We start from the raw sequence: 24,602 nt of genomic DNA, 5'->3' as shown, positions 1-24,602 counted from the left end.
ATCATTAGATAACCACTGAATAATTAGGAGGGAAAAAAAAATCCTGATTTTACCATCAGACATGCATATCTTGGTGTATTATTTCCAGACATCTGATTTTTACATATGCAAGCCACGTATCTGCTGTTTAATATACTGAAGTCCTACAAGCTTTTAATTGCTCTTTCACTGAATTTTCACGTAAATGCCTGATTCTCCACTTCATCTACTGCCCCCAAATATCAAAGTTTCCGGAGGTGGCCCCTCCTAGGTCTGCTATTCTGCTCCTAGTGAACTCTTGACTATTTATCCTAATTCCTCCAACTACTATTCTGTTGGCATGATGCTTCAGCCCACACTGGATGCTGTCTCCTTTCCTAGTGATGTCCAGAGCATCACTCACCAAAGGCTGCTGAGTCTAGCTGACTTCAAGGTCTGGAGTAAAGGAGAGGTTTTGTGCAACACAACACTGAAAATGCAGCAAGTCCTGGATATCACTATCCGCAGAGGGAATTTCTCACTTAGGGACTGCCTGTCACTTTCTCACTTTCCATGTCTTCATGGAGACCTGTTTTTCCGTCTAATCTTCCTATCACCAAACTCCTTAACCTAGTCACTCAACTTCCATGGGTAAGTCCAAACATGCTTATTATCCTTTTATAAAAATACACTTAACATTTTTGCTGTCTAGATTTTTCTGAGACCTTGCCCTTTATGACCAAATAAATCATTCAAGTATTTTTTTTGTTTCCCCATATAATGAGCAAGTTTAGCTTTAAGATTAGTTTTGCCTTACTTCTAGTGTTACCTTCTGAAACTAAGGCCATCAGCCATCAAACCGACTACAATCATCTGAATAAGATTTGACATCCTGCCTTTTTTGTAATTTTTTCCTAAAAGAAAAAAGAGAGAAATTTGGTTTCATTCAACTGACTGAAATTAAACTTGCTTACACAGACATTGGTTGCCTTTTATCTGCTTTCACCAGCAACCACTGTGGATACTTTCCTGAATTTATGCATTTATTTCAAAATCTTGATTTATTTATCATTATTTCTCTGATACTGTATTTTCTGAAGTCATATGATCAACAGCACTGGTCTCAAATGGACCAAACATTTTTAACACTCAATGAGACATTCTTTGCAATCTATAGAAATAAAAGAAGTAAATATTTTAATTTGGTTAACTTTTTAGCCTGTATCGTAGGGAAAGTTACCTCTATGTCACTTCGCTGTTAGACATCTAGTTTTAAAGGAGTGTTGTTACAGGAGTTTGTGAATGTGAAGTTCCTCAAGTCTTCTCAAGTGGGTTAAAATGCAAGAAAAGTTGATGGAGCTGAGAGCAGTTAATGTGTAATTTTTAAATGTTGATGTAAGATTGAGAGATGAATTATATAGTAAAATTTAGCCTAGTGTACACAAAGGTTAATTTTCAGTTACTGGGAGTAAATATACTCATCCATTAAAAACAAACAAACTAACAAAAACTTTTTTTTTGGAATATTTTCAGGTTTATAGAAAAGTTACAAAAATAATATGGAGAATTCCCATATACTTGACATTCAGTTTTCCCTATTATTAACATTTTACATTACTAGGAAATATTTGTTACTCTGAATGAACAAATGGTAATACATAATGATTATAGTTTATACATTGTTTTGATTTCACCAGTTTTCTAATTAATGTCTTCCTTCTGCTCCAGTCTCCAATCGAGGGTATTTATTTAGTTGGATATTATAGAATATTGCATTTGCTTGTCATATTTCCCCAGTCTTTCATTTTTTTATGACCTTGACAGCCTGAAGGGGTACTGGCAGGTACCCCAAACTAGGATTTGTTTCATGTTTTCTCATGGTTAGACTGGATTTGTGGGGTGTTAGGAAGAAAGCCACAGAGAATGCCATTTTTTTGTCACATGATGTCAGAGGTTAATGATGTCTATATAACATCCCTCATGATTCTGCCATTTTTAATCATTAAACAAGATCCAGTTCCAAAAAGTTTCAAAAATAGAAAGTAGTAAGGGTGTGTTGCATTTTAATGGCTCTATGTCTTTGAATTGAGGTAAAATAAAACTTAATCAAGCCCAGTTTAATTTGTTCCCAAATTTCTGTAGGTGTTAGGTCATAAGCCTGACACCTTTAGTTGCTATAATATTCTCCAATCTTACCAAATTCATTTGCTTCAAAGTTCAAATAATACACAAAAAGCAAACAATACTATTAATACTACATGTTTAGAATGGATGATATAAAGACCTCTAAAGGTGAGGTTGAGATTTTGAGAAATCTTACTTCCATTAACTTTCCTTAAAACATTTTCATAGGTTTCTGGCCTCCTTATTCTTCTATTACTGGCATGATACTACTACAGTGCTTTGTGTGACCAGCTTAATATTTTTAAAGTATTAAGCAAATGGAAATGCTGTATAAGCTTTCAATTGTACATTAGAAAGGCTTAAAGTAAGGATCAGCGCAATATAGAAATTGAGGTCAATATTTTTATCATGATAGAAACGAGGTACTATTTCATGAGTTCTCAATCTTTAAATGGTATTTCAAAGAAGCTTATTCATTCTTAGATTTGTAGGCATTAGCATAAGCTTCACTTGTGCATAATAAGGGGGAAATAGACCTCTTTACTTGGTGAGGAATAACAGTAATGACTTTTAACCAACCATAGCCTAAATCAACAACATTGATTCTATTACATTATTTAAGTCTCAGACTAGGGAGATGGCCATTGTTCTTGTGTAAGCAATTGTGTGAAGTGGTGTGGAGGATGACATTTCTTTGGCTTAACATTTAATGCAATTTGAATAAGGTTTGTGTAGTGGTTCATGCTTAACACATTTATAGTAAAGCTTTGTAGGGCAGCTGCATAGCCTGTAATTACTACGTAAGTAATATGTGACTATTTTTCTTTTGGAGACAAGAAAAGCTTTTCAATTCAAGTATAAATTTATGAAATGCTGTGATAGCTATTTAAACCTTCAACACAGAAGAAGATATCTGTGCCAAACTTGCAGTAACCAGAGATGAATTAGGGGAGTATTTTTGTTTCCTTTACTTTGAAAATTTATTTTTAGTAGACTTATATACCTCTTTCTTTGATTTAGCCTTGAAATTCCTGACCTTTCTCAGTACTTATCTTTAATAAAATTAAAATGTACCCTTGGTGAGTTGGTATTTTTTTGATTTGATGAGTATTTTGGTGAGGTGGGAAAAGTAGCATTTCTTAAGGCTAGCAATACTTTCACATACCAATATGGAAATGAAGTGGGTAGAGGGAACAAAACAGGAGATGAGGGGAAAGACATTTTTTTTTGTTATTTATAATGATTGTTTATTTTAAACTTTATTTATTTATTTTCTTTTATTTTTGAGAGAGAGAGAGAGAGAGAGAGAGGGAGAGAGAGAGAGAGAGAAAGAGAGAGAACAAGAAGGGGAAGGGCAGAGAGAGAGAGAAGAAGTGAGAGAAAATCCCAAGCAGTCTCTGTGCTCTGCTCTGAGCCTGATTCAGGGCTTGATCTCATAACCCTGAGATCATGACCTGAGCCACAATCAACAGTTGGACACTTAACCGACTGAGCTACCCAGGTACTGGTATAATGATTTTTTTTTTTAAATACAGGTTTTGTTAAAGCATAATTTAAATTGTAAAAGTTACGCTTTCAGATTTACCTACATTTATTAAGTGCCTCCGATATTTTTAATGCTCATTAGTCTGTAAAAAAATATATTTAAGCAAAATAAATATAGTTATTGATTGTTTATTTTTTTTATTTTATGTTAACCAGATGGGTGATATAGAAAAGTATTTACATACATTAAAGAAACTCAGGCCTAAAGTAATCCTAGTTTCTTCCTTGGGTAGTATATCTTTTTTTTCACAGGCAAACCTAGACCTTTTTGCTAATTAATACTCTCTTGATGACCAGGTGCCTTCACTACATCTTTCCATAAAGTGTTTCATGTGATAAAAGTTGCCAGTATTTTAATTCTGTGATTATGTTTCATCTGTGCTATGCTCCACCTTATCGTAGGGATGTTATATATTTTTGTTATACCAAAATCAAAAATAAATATAATATGCATTATATGCTGAAGCTTTATGAAAATACTGTGTTCTAATGTAAAAAGAAAGAGGAAATAATAAATTTACAATGAAGTAAATAAAAAAATTAAATTAAAATACACCAACATGACAATACTTGGTTCAATCAAATATTAGCGAGAAGAATAAAAATATCCCTTCTCAGAAATTAGTTAAAAAGTAGTGTGATTAATCTGATTGTAGTTTCTTACCTGGTCTTGTCAGTATAGATTGTGTTTCAGTTAATTATTACCAGTCTTTTAAAGAATTGTAAATATGAGATTTAGCATCCTTTACCATTCATATAAATTTTAGTTATATCACTATATGGTTAGCTCCATGATTTTTTAATTTCATTTTTATTTATTTTCTGAACCAACTCTAAAGTGACACTAACTTTCTTAATAAAGATCTAGAGTACAGAAAGGAATGTTTATAATAGCTTGTCAGAGCAAAAAGGAAATAAAATATGCCATTTACATTCTTATGTATGCCTGCAAATTCTAAATGCAGTTGATGGCTTGCACATACTAGATATAATTCATGAATATTTCATAAAAATAGATAAAGGACTAGAGAATAAGAGTTGCAAGATATATGGTGGAAAATTCTATCAATTTTCTTGAAGCCACTGACAAATTCCTTTCTCTGAAGTGCAAGTCTATTTTAAGAGAGACTTTTTAGAGTTCTTAGTTCCATGAAATGCGAGATTCACATAAATACATGAATCCTTAAGAAAAGACACTGAATAGAACCACTTATAATTCTTTTTTGTGTGTGTGTGGCATTTTTTACACTAAGTGGCTCTTTTCACTTAGCCCTGGAAAATGTTCTTATATTAATTGTTTTGAAGCTCCATTGTTTAGAGAATGTGCTTCTGGGATGCGGAGATGCTGAACAGGTGCTCCGCCACCCTGCTGAGGAGATGGGCCTTCTTCACATACAGCGTTTGCTTCAAGGACATGTGGTAATTTGGGCTCCTGATAAATAACCATGCTGATTGGTAGGCTGATCAAGATTGGTCAATTAAAAAAAAATTAAGAACAGAAAGAACTAAGAGCAGGAGAAAAGCAATGTATATAAACATTGTATGTGACATCTGAAAAGTGAATTGGTCCCTAAGGCTCAGAAATATAAAGAAATGTGTTAATGAATACTCTGTAATTTTTCAGCTGTATAGATGCCTTAGCCATTTCTGTCTAGAAAAGAAAATAGAACTACATGCACAATTACTGTGAGATCTTTTAATATAGCTATGAATAACATGAAGAATACTGAGGCCATCTTCAGAGATTAAACTTTAGGCTTGTTCTGACACTGTTCAATCATTTAATCAGTTTAGTTATACTCCCATGTTCTGGAAATGGTGTTTGACATATTTCTCTACCACTAACTAGGAGTGTGACCTTGAAGAAGATTTTTCAACTCTTTGTGTTTTACATTCTGAAGAAATGGACCAGAAATGCAAGGGGACTAATAACTAACCTACACTTTGACTCATTTGTACAGGGTGAATAATTATGCCATCCATTCTAACTCAAAGGGTTATTAAAATCATATAACTCATTCAAAGAAATGTAAATACTATACACTGGATACACGTAACAAGTGCTCCAGTTTTATAAATTCTGCTGGTTGGTGGCATTTATTAGCTACCTAGAAAACTACAAGGAAAATATATTAAAGGTGAAAAATATAAAGTATACAATTTCTATGGATACTCAATTTCTTTGGCCAATCAATTTCTATAGAAACATAAAATCTTACTGATTTAATAGATACCACTTTTGCTTTTAAATCATATAGATTTCTTTATAAATTTTTCCAGCCAGTTTGCCAAGCCTGAAAGTTACCTCTGATTTTTCTACCTCTCAAAGTTTGTATACGGTCAACATATTTTATTGTAGGCCCAGTGTAATAAGACATTTGGGTTGGGACTTTCAAATTTCACACATTAATATCATATCAGTTGTGTACTGATAATAAAAAAAACCATCACTTGTGTAAGAAGATTATGTAACAATAAAAGCATGTAGTTTTAATAATAAACTTTTTTTTTTTTTAATTTATTTTTGGGACAGAGAGAGACAGAGCATGAACGGGGAGGGGCAGAGAGAGAGGGAGACACAGAATCGGAAACAGGCTCTAGGCTCCGAGCCATCAGCCCAGAGCCTGACGCGGGGCTCGAACTCACGGACCGCGATATCGTGACCTGGCTGAAGTCGGGCGCTTAACCGACTGCGCCACCCAGGCGCCCCAAAAGCATGTAGTTTTGAAGGACTTGTTATTTGCCACGCACTTTTGCTTTCCATATGTTAATTACACTAGTTTAAATAGTGTTCTAAAATAATATGATTCCTCATTTGAGAGCTATGGAAACAGAAGTTTAAGTAACTTGCTTCCAAAGTCACACATTAATACGTGTTAGAGCTAGGACTTGATTTAAAATCTTTCCAGCATAAAACATATATTTTAAACTATTGGGCTTTGTAATTATGTGATTATTAATTGTTTATGGACTTGAGCCACTGACTAATTTTATATTTGATAAAATTTTAGATACTCAGAAACGCTGTATCATGAATAACTTTATAGGAATGTTAAGTGTAATTTTTAGACCAACTTCATAAGCACACCTAGTGTCTTCGTGTTTTGGAAATCTATATTTGGACCATGTCAAAGTTACCTTCTTGGAAGCTGAAGATATAGATTTTTGTTTACAAACAGAATTAATTAGCAACTTTCAGAGGGATGCCAAAATGGTACTTTCTCTGTGTTTTCATCAAATAGGTGCTAATAGTTGCTGTTAACACAAAACTAATTGCCACCTAGGTTGAAGAGTGCAAGTTACCTCATCCTGTGACCACATTGGCCCATCTGTTGAGAATCTCAGCTCAGGGACAATGCAGGAACTGGCATCCAATTTGGGTTCTGGCCAGTGGTCAACTAACAAGCTGGGACACACTTGGAATATGAAATGCCTCGAAGTCAAAGATGCCCATTAACTGGCAGCTCTTGTGTTGTGTCAAGGCAGAGCCAAGACCAGGTGCAGTTTGCAAAAGGATCTGTCTGAGTGCCACCTGTCATTGGCATGTGGGTGTTGTCCAACATAGAAGCTAGGGCAGGTTTGTTTCTTCCATCATAGCGTAGGATGTTAGAGAATTCCCTAGGCAGAGATCAGGATTAGGGCAGCATTTTACTTAGCCCAAATTGTAGGACAAGCCAAAGGTTTACCAAGAGACAGTCATTGTATCAAGACTCAGGTGGATATATTGGGTATTTACCATTGGAGACACACTTTCTAGTACCCTAGATTCTTACCTCAACTATACACAAAATATAAAAAGGAGAAAGTTGGAGAGCCTGATGGCTCAATCAGTTGAGCATCTGACTCTTGGTTTCAGCTCAGGTCATGATCTCACAGTTCATGAAAGCAAACCCCACATTGGGGTCAACGTCGGCAGCATGGAGCCTGTTTGGGATTCTCTCTCTCTTAAAATAAATTTTAAAAAAATGAGGGATGCCTGAGTGGCTCAGTTGCTTGAGCATTCTACACTTGGTTTTGACTCAGGTCATGATCTCATGGTTCGTGAGTTTGAGCCCCACATTGGTCTCCGTGCTGACATCACAGAGCCTGCTTGGGATTCTCGCTCTCCCTCTCTCTCTCTGCCCCTCCCCAGCTCTCTCTCTCTCTCTCTCTCTCTCTCTCAGAAGAAATAAATAAACTTAAAAAATAAAAAAAAATTAAAAAGAAAGTTATTTAATTGACTATATTAACACAAATCCTTGCCTTCATATGACAATTTGTTGTTAGAATCACTTAGATGGTTTTTAATCACCCAGGGGTTTTTCTTAAGATATGCTTCTGATTGATTTTTTGCTGTTGCTGTTCTTAATAAGTTGTAATTGCAATGTGGGCTTACAAGGTAAAGTTGAATTTAGGAGACTAACAATCTTATCCCAGCTATGCAAAAATGCATCATGCTGTTTTAAATCATTTACATAATATGTTGAGTACTAGGGTCTACACCTGCAAAATGTGCAAGTTGGATTGGATGGTTTCTGTGGTGCCTTTAAATTCTGAAATGGCATCATTCTGTGAATGGCAACAACTCAACACACTTTAAAAAGTATAACACATTTTATAGGAGGGAAAAAAAAGCAAATTTGACATGGATGGGCCTAATGAAGAAAAGTAAAGTTACTCATATAACCATTTATAACTGATAACTACTTTTTTTTTATGTTTTGCATATATGCTATCAGATTTTTATGTATATATGGACATTTTTTAAAAATTTTAAATTGCCTTTGACCCTGAATGCCTATTTAGGTTTTTATAGGAAAAGGCTAATATTGATTCAAAAGAGTTGTTTTTATTGCATTTTCCTTTCCTGTAAATATAATATTAATAACTATATTTACATCATACTTACTCTATATCATACCTATTCTAGGCGTTTTACATGAAAACATTCATCCTTATGGCAACCATATGATATAAATACTATTATTATTCCCATATAACAAATAAAAACATGAGATGCAAAGAGGGTAAGTAAGGTGAAGTCAATCATCTAGTAAGGTATCTTGGATGACTGGCTTCAAGGTCCACAATCTTGACCATTAACTAGAAGTGCTAAGTGGGAACAATTTTTTTTTTTTCCATTCTCCATTTGGGATTGTAGATTAGGAAAAAAAACAGCTTAGTAAATGCTTGCCTATTAGATGGTCACAAAATACATCTGTGTAATAAAGTACATATTAATGCTTTTATAACTTTTATCATAATGGCACTTATCAGTACTATATAATCCATTATATTGTATCAAATAAATAAGTTTGCATCATTTAAAAAATATCATTATTTCCTATAGCCCACTGAAACAAAGTGTAAAGCAATTCTGTCTTTATCATCACAGAATATTTTATTGTAATATAGTCTTGTATTCTTCTTACCACTGTATCTGGAAATAAAAATGAAGTCACTGGTAATACAAATGAAGCTAAAGAAATGCTTGCTGAGAGAATTAAATAGTATAGGTATATAAATCTAGAACAATGAACTTTTCTAGAGCATGATAATGTAATTCTTCTTTTCATCTGCATTGTCTCATGGCACTTAGGCAATGGTTAATTTTACTAAAAGAGCATTATTTTATATTTTCTTGATAATATTTGCTTATTAACAGTTCCATAGGCAGTTATGTGTTGGCTGACAGTTCTGATTTCTAAAGTTTTTTTAATGTTTATTTATTTATTTGTTTATTTTTGAGAGGGAGAGAGAGAGAGAGAGAGAGAGAGAATGCACATGTGGGGGGGTGGGAGCGGCATAGAAAGAGAGAGGGGAGAATCCCAAGCAGGTTCCACGATGTCAGCACAGAGCCAATGCAGGGCTCAATCTCACAAATTGTGAGATCATAACCTGAGCCAAAATCAAGAGTCAGCTTAACCGACTGAGCCACCCACGCGTCCCTGACAGGAATGAGTCTTTCTAGACTCTATATTTCCTCAAGTGTAGAGCTATCATCATCATCATTATGGTTATTCAAATCAATTATTCAAATCAACTGGTATGAATTGAAAGAGAAAGAGGAAAAAAAAAAGAATAACTTGAGACCTAGTATTACAATAACATGATGAATGAGGGGTATGTCTTCCTTAGTGTGTGAAGGAGATACAGTTGTCAAAAAAAAGATACAAAAACCAAATGCTTTCAAAGCATTGTAAGAACATACCCTATTCCACAGAATAGAATCAATTATTGAAGAAATCTACTTTAGTTGGTGCATAGCATCAACTCATTGGAGCTTCATTCTCAAAGGACCTATTTAGGCGTGGGGGCTGCTATTGGGGCACAGTGAACCTTTGCCAAGAAATTAAAGTACTAGAAGTCTCTTCTGAGAAGTGATTTGTCATATAAATCTATAGGATAGACCTGTGACAAGATCTCAGTGCGGAAATTTTGCTGATCATCCTTAAGATTATTGTGACTGTTACAATTATATGACCTACCGTAATACCTTTCAACTAATTTCATCAAATGTATGAGTGTGTGGTGCCTTTATTAAGAATACCTGGTTAACTATCACAGCCATTCACACAACTGGCACTTTCTGTAAAATATATGTTTGATGGAAGCTATAAATACTTCATCCATCAACCCACATTTTCTAAGTTTTGTTCAACATTTATACCACAAATAATAGAATCAAAAAAGTCAATCAGGACTCTTACCCTTATTTGAAGAATTTTATAAAGAGAGAGAAAGAAAATATCTTTAACCTTACTATGAACACAATTTATAGCAAGATGGCAATTCTCTCAAAGGAATAACAAATATCTCTAATGTGAACTAATAAAATGTTACATTTCAAAAATTCAAAAAGAATCATACATATTCATTGCACATTTTTAGTGTTGCTAATGCAACAAATTAAAAAAAGATGAGTTTGTTCTCAAGGATTTGAGGGGAGGGTATGAGATATGTATAATGTTAATTACTAAATAAAGCAAACTATTTAAAAAAGCTATGATATACAGACTCTTTAGAGTTGCAGAAAGGAAAAGCTGCTTTAGTCCCATGTGATGTTAGAGATGGGTCTGGAAAGGAGAATAGAATTCTCATAAGTGGAGCTGCAAAGAATATTCCTAGAGATGGAAGCAGGATGAAAAACCATTGGTGGTGGAAAGAATATGCCGACAATTAGTGGTTCCGTTTGCCTGGAGTGGAGTGGAGTGGCACTTAAGGCCAACAAGGTTAGCTGAGGCTTTATTATGAAAGCCTCTAATTCCAAGTAAAGTGTTTTATACTGAACACACTATGAAATGGGGATTCACTGGAGCACATTCAATACAAATGTGTCTTTGTCTCTAGGTTTAAAAAATTGATTCTCAAATTTTATGTAGGGTAGTTTGGAGTAGAGAATGTTCAGAGGTAAGCATACCTGGTAAGAAGTTGCTTAAAAGGTAGTTAGGGGATTCTTTTGGGTTATTTCCTGTGAATATACGAAATGGCAATACAAAGAAAGGTTGTGTTTTTGTTTTTTGTTTGTTTGTTTGTTTGTTTTGTTTTGTTTTTCCTTAAAGAGATAGATTCTATGTCAGGATTCATGGGGAAAGAGGGGATAAAAGTAATACTGAGGTTTATACCTTGGGTGCTGGATAAGAAGTGTTGTCTTTATTAAATACAGAAGTCAAAATATTTGTTTAACCCAACTATTATTTTTAGTCCTATAATAATATTATAAGTCATTGAATTCAAGTTGGAATTGTTTGTAAGATCTGACAATACTTTCTCTGAATGAAGAAGAAAAAAAATTGCTTGATCAAATATAATATGTCATCTATGGAAAATGATTTTTAATGTCAGAGATGTTAAAATAGAAGAAATGTGTATCTTCAAATTGACTATGGGACAATAGCTAATTTTTCAAGTGCTTTACATGTAGATAACTCATTTGATCTTCATGGTTTCTTCATGAAACAAGTGTTCTTATCATTTTTATGTTACAAAGGAGGAATCTGAGGGGCAAATTCAAGTGGTAGAGATTTGAACCCAATTAGGCACATTACCCCTCAAGTCCACTGTCTAAACTACTTCACTCAAATAATTCATCTTTTTTTTTAAGATTTTGTGTTTAAGTAATCTCTACACTCAATGTGGGGCCCCAACTCGCAATACTGAGAGATCAAGGGTTGCATGCTATATCGACTGAACCAGCTGAGTGCCTCTAAAATAATTTATCTTTACAGGAAATTGTATTAAAATAATAAAGAGTATGGTATTTTTTTGAGGGTCCACTGATTTTATGCTAGGTGCTTGTACAGTTATAGTTAATCTCCCCAATAGCCTTAAAGTATGAATCACCTCCCCCTCTTTTTTTTGTTTGTTTATTTGGGAGGGGGTAGAGAGAGAAAGAGAGAGACAGAACAAACTGGGGAGGGGCAGAGACAGGGAGATACTGAATCTGAAGCAGGTCCAGGCTCTGAGTTGTCAGCACAGAGCCCAATGCAGGGCTCAAACTCAAAAACCCTGAGATCATGACCTGAGCTCAAGTCAGCCGGTTAACAGAGTGAGCCACCCAGGCACCCTATGAATCCCTTTTTTTTTAACAGTGCAGGAAAATGAAGCTTAAGGACAATGAGCACAATGCTCAAGGTCACAGGACCTGAGGGTAGCAAAACAGGATGCAAACCGCAGGTCTCTCTGACATGAAAGCTTGCATTCATTTCCCATTTGTATCTTAAACACCCTTCATTCCATTTTTTTTACTCAATAGCCATTGGCTTTTTTTAGTATATGTGCTGCCGAAGCGAGCACCCATTGGCTTTTTTTAAATTTCTGTGTAACTAAGCGAAAACAGTGTTAGTCTTGTTATTGTAATTGTTTGTTTCTCTGTCTCCCAACTCCCCTTGCCATATTTATCTTCATTCTTAAATGTCCAGCCCTGTATCTGCTATGTGGTGCTCACCAGACACAGTTAGTGCAATGGTTCTTCACAAGGGCCAGCTTTGCCTCTCCCATTTACAGAGAAACATTTGGCAATATGAGGAGACATTTTTGATTGCTGCATTTGGGGAATTAGGTACTACTGTCTTCTGGAGGGGAGAGGCTAAGAATGCTGCTAAATGGCTGACTATACACAGGACAATTCCCACAATAAGGAATAATCTGGCCCAAAAGTCCAAAATGTCACTAAGTGCTATGGTCAAGAAACCCTGAACTAGTAGAAAAGATGAAGTAGGAATTGCTTACCTGAATGCTATTTTATATGCTTTTTAATTTTGTTTTTAATGTTAGGCAAAAATAATAGAATGTTGTTGAAAGAAATAGATCTCAAAGTCATTTCTTATTGCCTTGGCTATGAAGGTTATACCAGCGAGATGGACAAATAGTGCCATGGCAAGACTTGACATAAATAGGTCATCACCAAATGCAAGAAGGTCCTTTGGTTCACTAATGACTTCAGATAAATGTATATTCTTGCATATTTTCTAGAATATATGAGGCATGAAATGTTTCTTTATATTTCTTGCTCATTAAATAGTTGCTGAATTGATAAAACTAGTTAAGAGTAGCTTAATTAGAGAAGTGTCTGAACCTTCTATTTTCAAATATATCTACCAACCTCTATGGTATGTTACACACTTAATGATGACAAGTGCCCCTATGTAGCTGTGTTGAATTTCTAAATTATTCCAGAAACACATTTCATGAGGAGGTTTTTGTGGGCAGAAGTAAAGAGGAGAGAGAGCCCTTTGAATCTTCCAAAGCACAACACAAACTGATAATGCAGAACACTTCCATTCTACCTCAGATAATGCTCCCTTCCAACACCAATGGAATCTTCTTGAAGGTTGTTCAGTAAGGATCACAAGGCCACCAGACAGATGGCACATTTGAAGATCTATTTCACTCTGAACTTGCAGTCCCTTATTGCACAGTGTTCATTCTCGACTCAGAGGAGTACAAGAAGCTGCCTGTCAAAAACATCTGGTGTAAGCTATGAATTTTATGGATTGTTGTGGATTTAATCCCCAAAATCCTTCTTCTAAATGAATGTAAAGTGGAGATTAATTTCTAACCAAACACACAATTATGAAGTAGATCCACTTTTCCAAACCTGATGTTACATTTCTTAGTCCTGTTGTAAAATCAAAATTCCTTGAATGAATTTAAGTCAAAAATGATTTCTAAATTAAAGGATAATTTAACCTGCCTACACCACTTTATTTGTTCCAAAATGCTTTCCTTAATTGTGATTTATTTGCAATTTTTACCATAAATTTTCATGTTCTAATTAGTTACACAAACATATGGAAATAATACTAGTAAGTTTTAAAAGCATTTAAAGTAATGCATTTAAGGAATTGCAGATATTATTTTATTTGAATAAATCACAAGGATGGTTGCATAGTAAGGATAGCAATAAAAATAATTAAATAGGCCTTTCTGCTATGATGAGCTAAATGTAATTCTAATATCTCTAGAATGGTTTGAGTTTAATCTTATATGACTGTGACAGAAAGTAGAACATGATGTATACACACACACACACACACACACACACACAATCTCTAAACTTAAGGGATTTAAATTTAGTGCAAATCAGTATAAGATGATATTAAAAGCTCTCTGCAGTTTTGAAAACAATAATGTAATTAGCAATGATAGGTCAGTGCCCTATCTGCAGATAACACCAAAAATAAATAAATAAATGAGTAAATAAGTAAATAAATAAATAAGAAAGAAAGAAAGAAAGAAAACCTATAGCAATCAAAACAAAATTTCTATTGCCAAATAGTGAATAGCATGTCAATTAAAAAAACACACACACACACAGTTCTAATTTTAAGATTGTAAAATTAAGCCCTTTTATGTTAATGTTTGGTATAATGAAAAGATTATCAGTGATAAAAGATATATTATCATATAATTTTTATCTTAAAGATAATTTTTATCATAAAGATAATTTTTTCTTAAACTTTTTGGACCTCACTTTTTTCTTACTGATGTATGTTGAACTTGAGTTTTTTGTTGTTGTTGTTATTTTGGTTTTGTTTTTGTTTATCTAGGCAACAGGTTAAATCACAGAACAAGGACAGGTGTGAGTAAGAGTATACTCTGTAACTGAGTATCTCCATTAAACTATGGATTGCTCCGGGGCCCTTCTAGTGTTTTGTTAATTATGGTATTAGTCAATGATTTGGAGAAAATGAACACAGAAAAACGTTTGAGATAAAAACTATGAGTAGAAGATACAATTTAAGTAAACTCAGTCAAAATTCAGGGAACTGAAAACAAAGTGAGTCTAAATGCTCAGAATGTGTCTTGTGTTGTCCACAGACGCTCTATTATACAGATTTGGCATTTTGTTATCAGTGTTGTTTGATACTGGTGAAAAAATAGAACCTTCCTCTTCCTGTGTGTGTATAGCCTTAAATTAATTTTTCATGAACAAATTGGTCTTGACTACCTTTATTCACTGTACTGAGCTCTGAGGATACAACTGTGAACAAAGGCATGACCGTGCCTTTGTGAAGCTTAAACCCTGGAAGTGTAGATAGATATCAACACATTGATTTTATACCAGTATAAGCAGAAGCAGTTAGGCTATAAGGAGGGAGAAACGGGGAGTGGGGAGGCATGGAGAAAAGTCCAGACGTGAGGACACAGCATATGCAGAGATGCAGAAGCAGGAGAGAACTTGAGAATTCTGGAGTACAGTTGAGGGCTTAGGTATAAAGTGGGCCATAGTGCAAGGTGGGACTGGAGAGGTTAGCAGAGACTAGGTCAGGAAAGAACATACTGAGCAGGTTTAGAAGTTTGGGTGGACTTTTCTCTAGAGAGCCAGTTGAGGGAAAATTGAAGCATTTGTAAGTCTACTCTTGGTATATAAAGAAGATGGTAGGAGCACCTAGGTGGCTCAGTCAGTTAGACTGGCTGAGTCTAACTTCGGCTCAGGTGAAGATCTGAGTTATTGAGTTACTGAGTTATTGTTTGGAGTGGCAGGGAGTATACTTCCTACATCCCTTCCTCTTCCACACTTTCACCAACTCAGGAAAAAGCCAGATTTTCATTAAGACATGAAGTGAAGGTAAAATTCTGCGAGAGAGGATAAGGAAGTTTTACAGGTCAGTGAACTAGTATTCCAGAAGGCATAGTGAAAAATTTTGTGGAGGTGGCTACAAGATGCAATTGTGAGAGGTTGCATCCGAGGAGACAAAGCTCACTGTAGAAGTGAAAAATGAGAGAATAAGATAACAAGAGAAGATGGAAACGGGTGGTGACTAAAGACAACAGGCTGTGAACTTTACAGTTGTTCACAAGTACACCAAGAGAATTAATCCCCGGAGGCCCCATTGTCTGTCAGAGGAGTGGAAGATGGGTAGACAGGGGCACTCAAAACATGGCAGCAGGCTACAGTGATTAAAACTCGCAGGCACTTCTAGTTTGGGGTGAGCGGTGTGCTTTGGCCTTTCTGGAAGGGCTCAGCTGCAGTTCAGTTTAATTACTCCAGCTCCAGAGAGAGGCTCCGGTTTCAAGATGGTCGGCCGCGTCAGGGAACCCCGGGAGTGTTCTTTGGGGCCTACTTACCCTGTGATCTGAAATCTGCACTTCATTAAACCAATTATAGTATTTTTATCCTAGTGTGGGCATTTTTAAACATTTTTTGTTTGTTTATTTTCTCTCAGCTTTTCAGTTGGAGAATGTCCTGCTCCCTCAGCTGTGCTAAAGGGAGACTTGGTAGAGGGTTTTCCATCTATGGTCAGGCTGACAAGGAGGGAGCCACCTATGCCTCAGATGGAGGTAACGAGGAGAGCCTTTAGGGGAAGCCAAGAGAATCTAAAATACTGTTTGGTTATTTAGGGCAGAGTCAGATGCCATCATATTTTAAATTTCATCTTGGCTTTCAGTAGAGGCTCCCAGCACAGTACAGCAAGTTCTTTTCAGAGACGACTTTGCCTCTTAATATTTCCCTAGAAGTCTGAACTTCCACATTTTTTTATTTTCTTTCCCTTTCCAATGAATGTTGCATTAGTTTTTATTTTTTAAGAAGATACCTGCCCTTCATACTGTTCTTAGGTGCCCTGCCCAGAAACTCTTATGACCTGAATCCTGAAAGAATACGTAAATATTTCTTCCTCAAACTGCAAACCTTAGCTTTTAGAAGTGTAATACAATTACAATATAATTATAATATATAGTATTATGTATTGTATGTTATTATATATTATTATATATTATAATTAGGATGATATTAGTAGTAGTATTATGATAGATAAAAAGGAAAATGTGACCCAAGTTGTCTCTAAAGTATAGAAAACTTGATTCGGTATCCATTTGCCAGCATGATAATGACCCACTGGGCTCATTTTGGCTCCCAGACTTCAATTGTTATTTAAGAGCTTGACTTCAGGATATACCTTAAGTATTAGAGAGTATGAAATTATCACCTGAGATTTAGGTTGCCAAGAGACGCTTACATGAGTTGTAATGACAGTTTCAAGTGTTGTCTGTGGAAGGATTTTGTTGCAATAATTTTATGTGAGCAGAAAGATTGCTTTAGGAAAATTGAGCAACTTTTTCTATTTTATCTGCTTTCAAGCCTGAACAGAGCAAAAGATTTAAATTTCTCCAAGAAAGTGTATGTTTTATATAGGAGTGCCTCAATTTAATGTTGTGAGTTGTTAACATATGCTTTTTTGAGCAGGTGAAACTCATCACCATGGGTTCTAAATGGCTGTATCTCCGGGTCCACTGGAATCCATGCTAGTGCTGTTAGTTGATAAGTGTGTCTTTAATTATCAGTGAATGACTCTGAAAGATTCACGAGTAACTGTTACCCTAAAAATCCTTCTTTTTTTTTTTAATTTTTTTTCAACGTTTATTTATTTTTGGGACAGAGAGAGACAAAGCATGAACGGGGGAGGGGCAGAGAGAGAGGGAGACACAGAATCGGAAACAGGCTCCAGGCTCTGAGCCATCAGCTCAGAGCCTGACGCGGGGCTCGAACTCACGGACCACGAGATCGTGACCTGGCTGAAGTCGGACGCTTAACCGACTGCGCCACCCAGGCGCCCCTAAAAATCCTTCTTTTGAAAGCAGGGCAATAGCCTTTGCGATATTTTTATATGAAGTCTCCATAATTAAATTTGCATTGAATTATGGAACTATGGAATGGCCCTTATTGTAGACATTTCTTCATTTTCTGCAAGAGTCCAAAAGGTGTAGGGTTATCTTCAGCTATTTGGATTGAGTGCAAATATTTTGAAAATTGAAAACAAACTTTTTTTTAACTCTCCTTTAGGGAGTAAAGTCATATTTACTTACCTAGACATTTGATGTTTCCTGGTTTAATTCATAATTTTTACCAATGGCCAACATAATGATTAATAAAGCAGATACATCATAAAATGTTAAGTGCTAATTCAAAACATTTGTTCTAAAATTAGAGCCAGACATCTTGTAGCGAGAAGTAGTAGGTGATTTCAAAAAGTAAAGATCTTGAGAAAATAAATTTCCTCTCATAAAAAAACAAAGGTGCTTGTGAAATGAGAACAGCCATTCAGGAAGTTTTATTCGTGCAGAATCCTCACATAATTCAAGCAAGGCAATGAGATACACAGGCTTGAAATGAACCTGGTAAAATTCCACCTTGTAATAGAAATTGTGTTGTATTTTCTTTTGTTCTTTACTCCTCCTAAATTCTAAGGCCACTGTGGAAAGCTTGGAAGGGGAGGTCCCTAAATTATGTGAATTATGTTTACAAAAGGCAGAAAATCAGGAAAAGTTCCTATCCTAGAAGGTTACAATGCATTAGGGATTGCAAAGTATGAGAAATGTATGCGATGTGGTTATGTATAAAATGTTGCCAGTTCTCAAAAATTTTGTTTGGTATCTTCAAAGTAAACTTAGATTTATAGGCAATCTCCTCACTATCCATGAAAGGAATAAGAGATCCTTTACATTTAGAAGTGATTTTAGAGTATAGTACTGGTTTTTGAACATGAATAACACTTTCACTTTTGAAACACTTTTAAGATTGATCATCAAACATAAGATCACGCATAAACAGAGCCTCGCACATACACTGTTGTGTTAAGTATTAAAATAAATTTATTTTGTTTTGTTTATTATTTAGCTGAACATATGGTAATGGTTTTGACACAATTCAGTTTCCTTTTCCTTTTTTTTTTTTTTTTTTAATTTGGAGGAAAAAAAAAAACACAAAAAACAGAGCTTCTTTTCCCATTTTGTCACAGCTGGTTACCAATCAATCTCAATTCACGGTACAGTGATGATAGCACATGTTGTCCGGGGGCCAAATCTGATTGGGTTGCATTTTTCAGCAGTGTTCCATATCAGAAAAAAAAAGGTATCTTTATGGTGAGGACTGTCAGCACATGATTGTACAACTGTCATTAATCAAACCTGGCAACAATGACTGCATTTATGTAAGTCTGAGACTGACAGATTTTTACAATCAAAATCACCCAATTTCTATTAGAATTTCCTCACCAGTATTTTTTTGCCCCTCTATTTCATTCTTTCCCCCCTGGTTTTAATTAAAGTCAGACAATACCTCCTACATGTTGATCATATATATTATACCATATTTACAAAGTATCTCTTTTATAGGAAGTATGCTTTACTTATTTAAAATTGATTCTCAACTATTTAAAGGGAGAACAAATCAAGGCAAAATTTAAGTACATTTGATTGTTTAATTAAAGAATGATTTTAAAGTGTGCATATATTAGTAAACACATGTATGAAGCTCCTAGGATTATAGTTGGTTTTAGAGAAATATCGAGTAAAATATTAATAAAGTTATTTTCTGTAACTTTTGAAACTCTGAATATAAAATCACTGGTGCAGAAATGCACACCTGCCCAATGTGCACGCGCGCGCACACACACACACACACACACACACACACAGCAATAACACACATGTCAAATGGAAGGGGCGTATCACTCTATGTTAGAAGAATAAATGTACTTGCTGCAGAGGACACAGATTCTAGTCTCTTTACAGCTCAAGACAACAATCTCAGAATCTTCTATAAAATGGTGTTTGGAAATAGGCAATTTTTTCTAAATCATTTATTGTTGTGAAACCGTGTATTAAACTCTTTTGTAAAGATCTCTCTAAATGTAAGGAGTTGTTTTCATAGTTTTGTGTATTACTCAGTCAATATTTACTTTCTCGGGAAAAATGATTATTTCTCCAATTATCCAATGCAGTAGTGAAAAGCATCAATGAGATTAGTATTGTGCACATCCCAGCTTATCCAGAAAGAAATATAAGAAATAAGGCCACATTTATTGGACCTGTGGAAATATTTGACGTCTAATTGCTGGTGATATATGTAGTTTTTGGAGGCAATTTATTATCTCAGAGAAATGATGACCCATTAGAGAAAACAGAGGCCAGTAGTAGATACTCATGACAGTTTTCTCCCTGATTATAATTGCCTCAATGTGTGGCCTTTGGAAAGGAAGTTTGTCATTTTTGCCTCACATTGCCTAAATGCGAAATTAGGAATGAGCCACATATTTATTTCTTTTTCAGTTTTGAAGTGTTTTGGGATACAGTTTATTTAAAATTGGTTCTTGTATTTCTTAAGTTTTTGCAAGTAAGAGTTAATTTGATCACATTGCAAGTCTATCATTTCTCTGACCTAAGATACTTCTTACTGTAAAAATTGCTAAAGGTCATGATGTGCTTGAGTCCCCTGGGCTCATCAGGGTACGTTCAGGGTTCAGACGAGAAATTGCCACAGTGGTTGAGTGGTGTTGGGAGGAATAGTGTCCCCAGCTGTGCGGTGCACCGCTGTATTAGACCCACTGGGTTGGCAATGTAATAAAGGAGAAAAGGTGTGTACTTTGAAGTAAAATAGACCTTGATTCGAAAATCCAAACTTGTATATGAAGATATCAAAACTTTAAACAATATCAATTATTGCAGTAATTTAAAAACATCTGTGAGGCAAACACACACACACACACACACACACACCTTGCTTTCGTGCATAGTTCAGCCCACAAATAACCAAATTGCAATTATGAATTTATATTACCCAGTATAAATTTCTGTACCCAGACCATGAGGCATTGACCATTTATTTATTGAACCCATTAAGGAAAAATTTATAGGAGCAGCTGCTATTTTGGTAGTATCCCCCATGCTTACTTTAATTTTTCTTTATAGATTTATACATCATGTTATTTTAAAAAATTGAATCTTGGTGCTGTGTCTTGGTATGAAGTTCTAACCTCTGTAATATAGTTGATGAAAAATCTAGATTCTAAATTCACATACGGTCTAAATCTTTGCTACCAATGAATTTCAGCATTCTGGATAGCAAAGTGCTATTTTTCTAATCTTAAACTTAGGATATTAAACTACACTCATTTTTTTTAATTATTTAGTCTGTCTCAGAATTTATTATCTGTTAGCTTCTTAGAATAACTCATTTCTGTGTATTTTATTCTAATTACATAATTAATTAGTACCCCCACCCACTTCACCTAGAGGTATTTAATTTAGGCTTCAAGTGTTCACCCTTAATATCGGTATACTGAATATTTCTATGTTTACCGATTCATGTTCTTCATGGTTTTCTCTACTGAAATAGTATTCTTCTAAGTTTCATTTTTACTTGTGAAGAGCTTAAATTCATGTACATCACCTTTGTGATTGTCATGTCTGCAATTCCTCTTGGGATAAATATGGAATAAAATTAAACATTATATCCCAGATTCTGCTATACTATATTTTATAAAAGCATATTTATTTTATTAATGTTTATTCATTTTTGAGAGGCAGAGAACAAGTGGGGAGGGGAAGAGAGAGAGGGAGACATAGAATCTGAACCAGTCTCCAGGCTCTGAGCTACCAGCACAGAGCCGGACGCAGGGCTCGAACCCATGAACCGCGAGATCGTGACCTGATCCAAACTCAGAGGCTAAACTGACTGAACCATCCAGATGCCCCTATAAAAGTGTATTTATTAAAAAGGTATATAGTTTGCTTTCAGTCAGGTTGAACTTTATATCTCTAAGTTTTGTGTATCTCTAAGTTTTGTGGGGGAAATCATATTTTTCCTCCTTACCTACCAGAATTTTTATGAGGATAAATTAAAGAGTATATTTGAGAACACTATGCAAATGTATTTTTATTGTCATTGTTTTATTTTCACAAGACATGTGATTAGAAACCACCCTAGTTGCCAAAATAATGAGATGATAAATTTGAAAGCACTCAGCAAAACACAAAGCTTTAACTCTGTTTTCTCATAGTCTTCACATTTATATTAGATATTCTACTAGAGTCACTTTATTTATTCTGTGGTAGGAAGAGAGATTATTTTTTGATGTTTTTAATTTACAGAGGGAAATTTATGATGATAACATGTAAACCAAATGTCTAGTTGCTGGTCAAGATTTGCTATCTTCTTTATTTTAGGTTTGTCTCTTTCTAAAGTAGCATTTATATATTATATATCTTGAGTTCTTAAATTTATAGCATTATGTATATATCAATTTAGCCTACATTTCAGAGCTAACTGCTGATGTATAAACCTAACAACATTACTATATTTCTTGATATATTTCAAATTAGTTCATCTTTCTGTTTTACTAGTAACCCTGCTAAGAAAGAACTACAGAGTAGTTTTGAGCATTTGTTGGCTGGTTCATCATTCATTCGATAAGCCTTCATTGAGCACATCCAAGATCACAGGTGGTATTTTATAGGACAGGAGGTGAATAGTTTGGAGCAAGAGGGATTCAGTTCTTGTTTTCATGGAACATACATGCTCTTGAAAGGCAACAAACAAGCTAAAAACTTGAAAGAGTTATGTGCTTTAAAAAATAATAAAAGTAACAAAAGAAATAAAAAAAATAAATAAAAAGAAAGAAAAGTAATCTTTTAAAGTTACTGGTGGTGGGGGGGCACCTGGGTGGCTCGGGTGGTTAAGCATCCAACTCTTGATTTCAACTCAAGTTGTGATCTCATGTTTTGTGATATTGAGCCCTGCACCAGGTTCTTGGCTGATGGTGTAGAGCCTGCCTAGGATTCTGTCTCTCTCTCTCTCTGTCTCTCTCCCTCTATCTTTGTCTCTATGTCTCTGCCCCTCCCCTTCTTGCATTCTTGCTCTCTCTCTTAAAATAAATAAATAAATAAACATTTAAAAAAATTACTGATTGGTAGAAAGCTACTTCACATTATTTGAGCAGGAAAGACATCTTTGAGGTAATATCTAAGTAATCTTGAAAGTCAAGAAGGACTGGCAATGGAAGATGTGGGGGAAGGGCATTCCATTAAGTTGTGACAGCAACGAGGTAGTTATTTTAAACAAGGAAAAGAAGGGTCATGTGGTTAGAAGAGGGTGAACATTAGCCTTGACAGATAGGTAAGGGATCGATTATCTAAAACATTGAATATTATAGAAATTTGTTTTATTCTGAGTGACTGAATGAGAAGCCATATTTAGGTAGAATGAAATAATCATATTTAGGTATATCAACCGATGAATTTGTATCGATGCTCTTCATTCTTCTCAAAGCCCTTAGATTATATATCTGCTGCACATTATTCAGTTGTTGTTACAAATATTTGACCTAAAAGTGAAATACTTCATATGGCTTCAAGCAGGAGAGAGAGTGCACTTTTCTGATTGGCACAGGAAGTAATAGGATTACTTGAAACTTCTGGAAGAAGTGTTTTATTTTATCATTTATAGAAGATCATCTAATAGAGATGTTCAAAAATGAAAGAGATCATTCATCATAGGAATAAGTTGGAAGACTGGTTGGTAGATTGTGGCACACAGGATTCAAATGTTGATGGATGGTTGCAGAAGGGGAGCTTTTTAAAGTTTCTCTTGATGGAAAGATTCAGACATTTTATATATATTCAAAATACTTTTAAATAAATCCATAATGCTGGTAATATTCACAGTCTTCTCTAAGGCAAAGATCCAGTGAAAAATGAGAATTTAAAGATTCTAAGCACCCCAAGATATCAGAGAGTATTCAAATCTGTTTTGTTGTTGTTTTTATGGTTGGTTTGCTGGTTTTGTGTGATGGGACCCAGAAAGACTAGTGTAGTTAGCAGTTATTTCTAATTGGCATAAGACAGCATGTCCCTCAGAAATGTGTGCATATCAAACTTTGGGACTGAGAAACATATGTGTTAGCTGGAGAAGTCTTAGAGGTAGTACCTGGCATGTAGGAGAAATGTAAGTCTCCTTAAAAGTTAGGATTTCTTGAATAAAATAATTAAAATTATTACATTTTTATTATAATTTTCTCAAATGTCAATGATTTTCAAAGGTAAATTGAAATGAGGCAATGTTTAATGAGCATCTACTAATTCCAATGAATAAGCACTTTAATTTTTTTTAATGTTTATTTATTTTTGAGGGAGAGAGAGAGCAAGCAGAAGAGGGACAGAGAGAGAGGGAGACACAGAATCGGAAGCAGGCTTCAGGCTCTGAGCTGTCAGCATAGAGCCCTATTTGGGGTTCAAACTTGTGACCCGTGAGATATAACCTGAGCCAAAGTTGGACGCCTAACCAATGAGCCACCCAGGAAGCACTTTATATAGGGAAGCACTTTATAATTAAAAATTATCCTGGGGCACCTGAGTGGCTCACTTGGTCAAGTGCGCCTCAGGTCTTGATATTATGGTTTGTACATTTTAGCCCTGCTTTGGGCTCCGTGTGGACAGTGTGGAGCTTGCTTGGGATTCTCTCTCTCTCCCTCTCTCTCTGACCTTCCCCCATCCATTCTTTCTCTCTAAAAATAAATAATCTTAAAAAAAATATCATGCAAAAACCTCTTTCTTCTCCAGGCTTAATTATCTCACTGCAAATGGACCTATTACCTGGATACATGTACTCTCTGTACCTAGTTGGAATCCTGCAAATATTCTAACCAGAATCTCCATACCGCCAGACCATTGTCCTTATCCAGACTTTTACAGCCTGTTACTAAAACCCTGTCTAT

General features: G+C 35.1%; 1 protein-coding gene across 11 annotated transcripts in view; it reads left to right on the top strand.

Annotated features, from left to right (window-relative positions):
* ROBO2 (roundabout guidance receptor 2) overlaps nucleotides 1–24,602 on the top strand; it is a 604,834-nt gene that overhangs the window by 437,261 nt on the left and 142,971 nt on the right. The gene's annotated exons all lie outside the window — the stretch shown is intronic.

The sequence above is a fragment of the Lynx canadensis genome, chromosome C2 (assembly GCF_007474595.2).
Source record: "Lynx canadensis isolate LIC74 chromosome C2, mLynCan4.pri.v2, whole genome shotgun sequence".
In the NCBI taxonomy this organism is placed as follows: domain Eukaryota; kingdom Metazoa; phylum Chordata; class Mammalia; order Carnivora; family Felidae; genus Lynx; species Lynx canadensis.
Note: the sequence above shows the minus strand (reverse complement) of the source record. Positions and strands in the feature narration are given on the sequence as shown.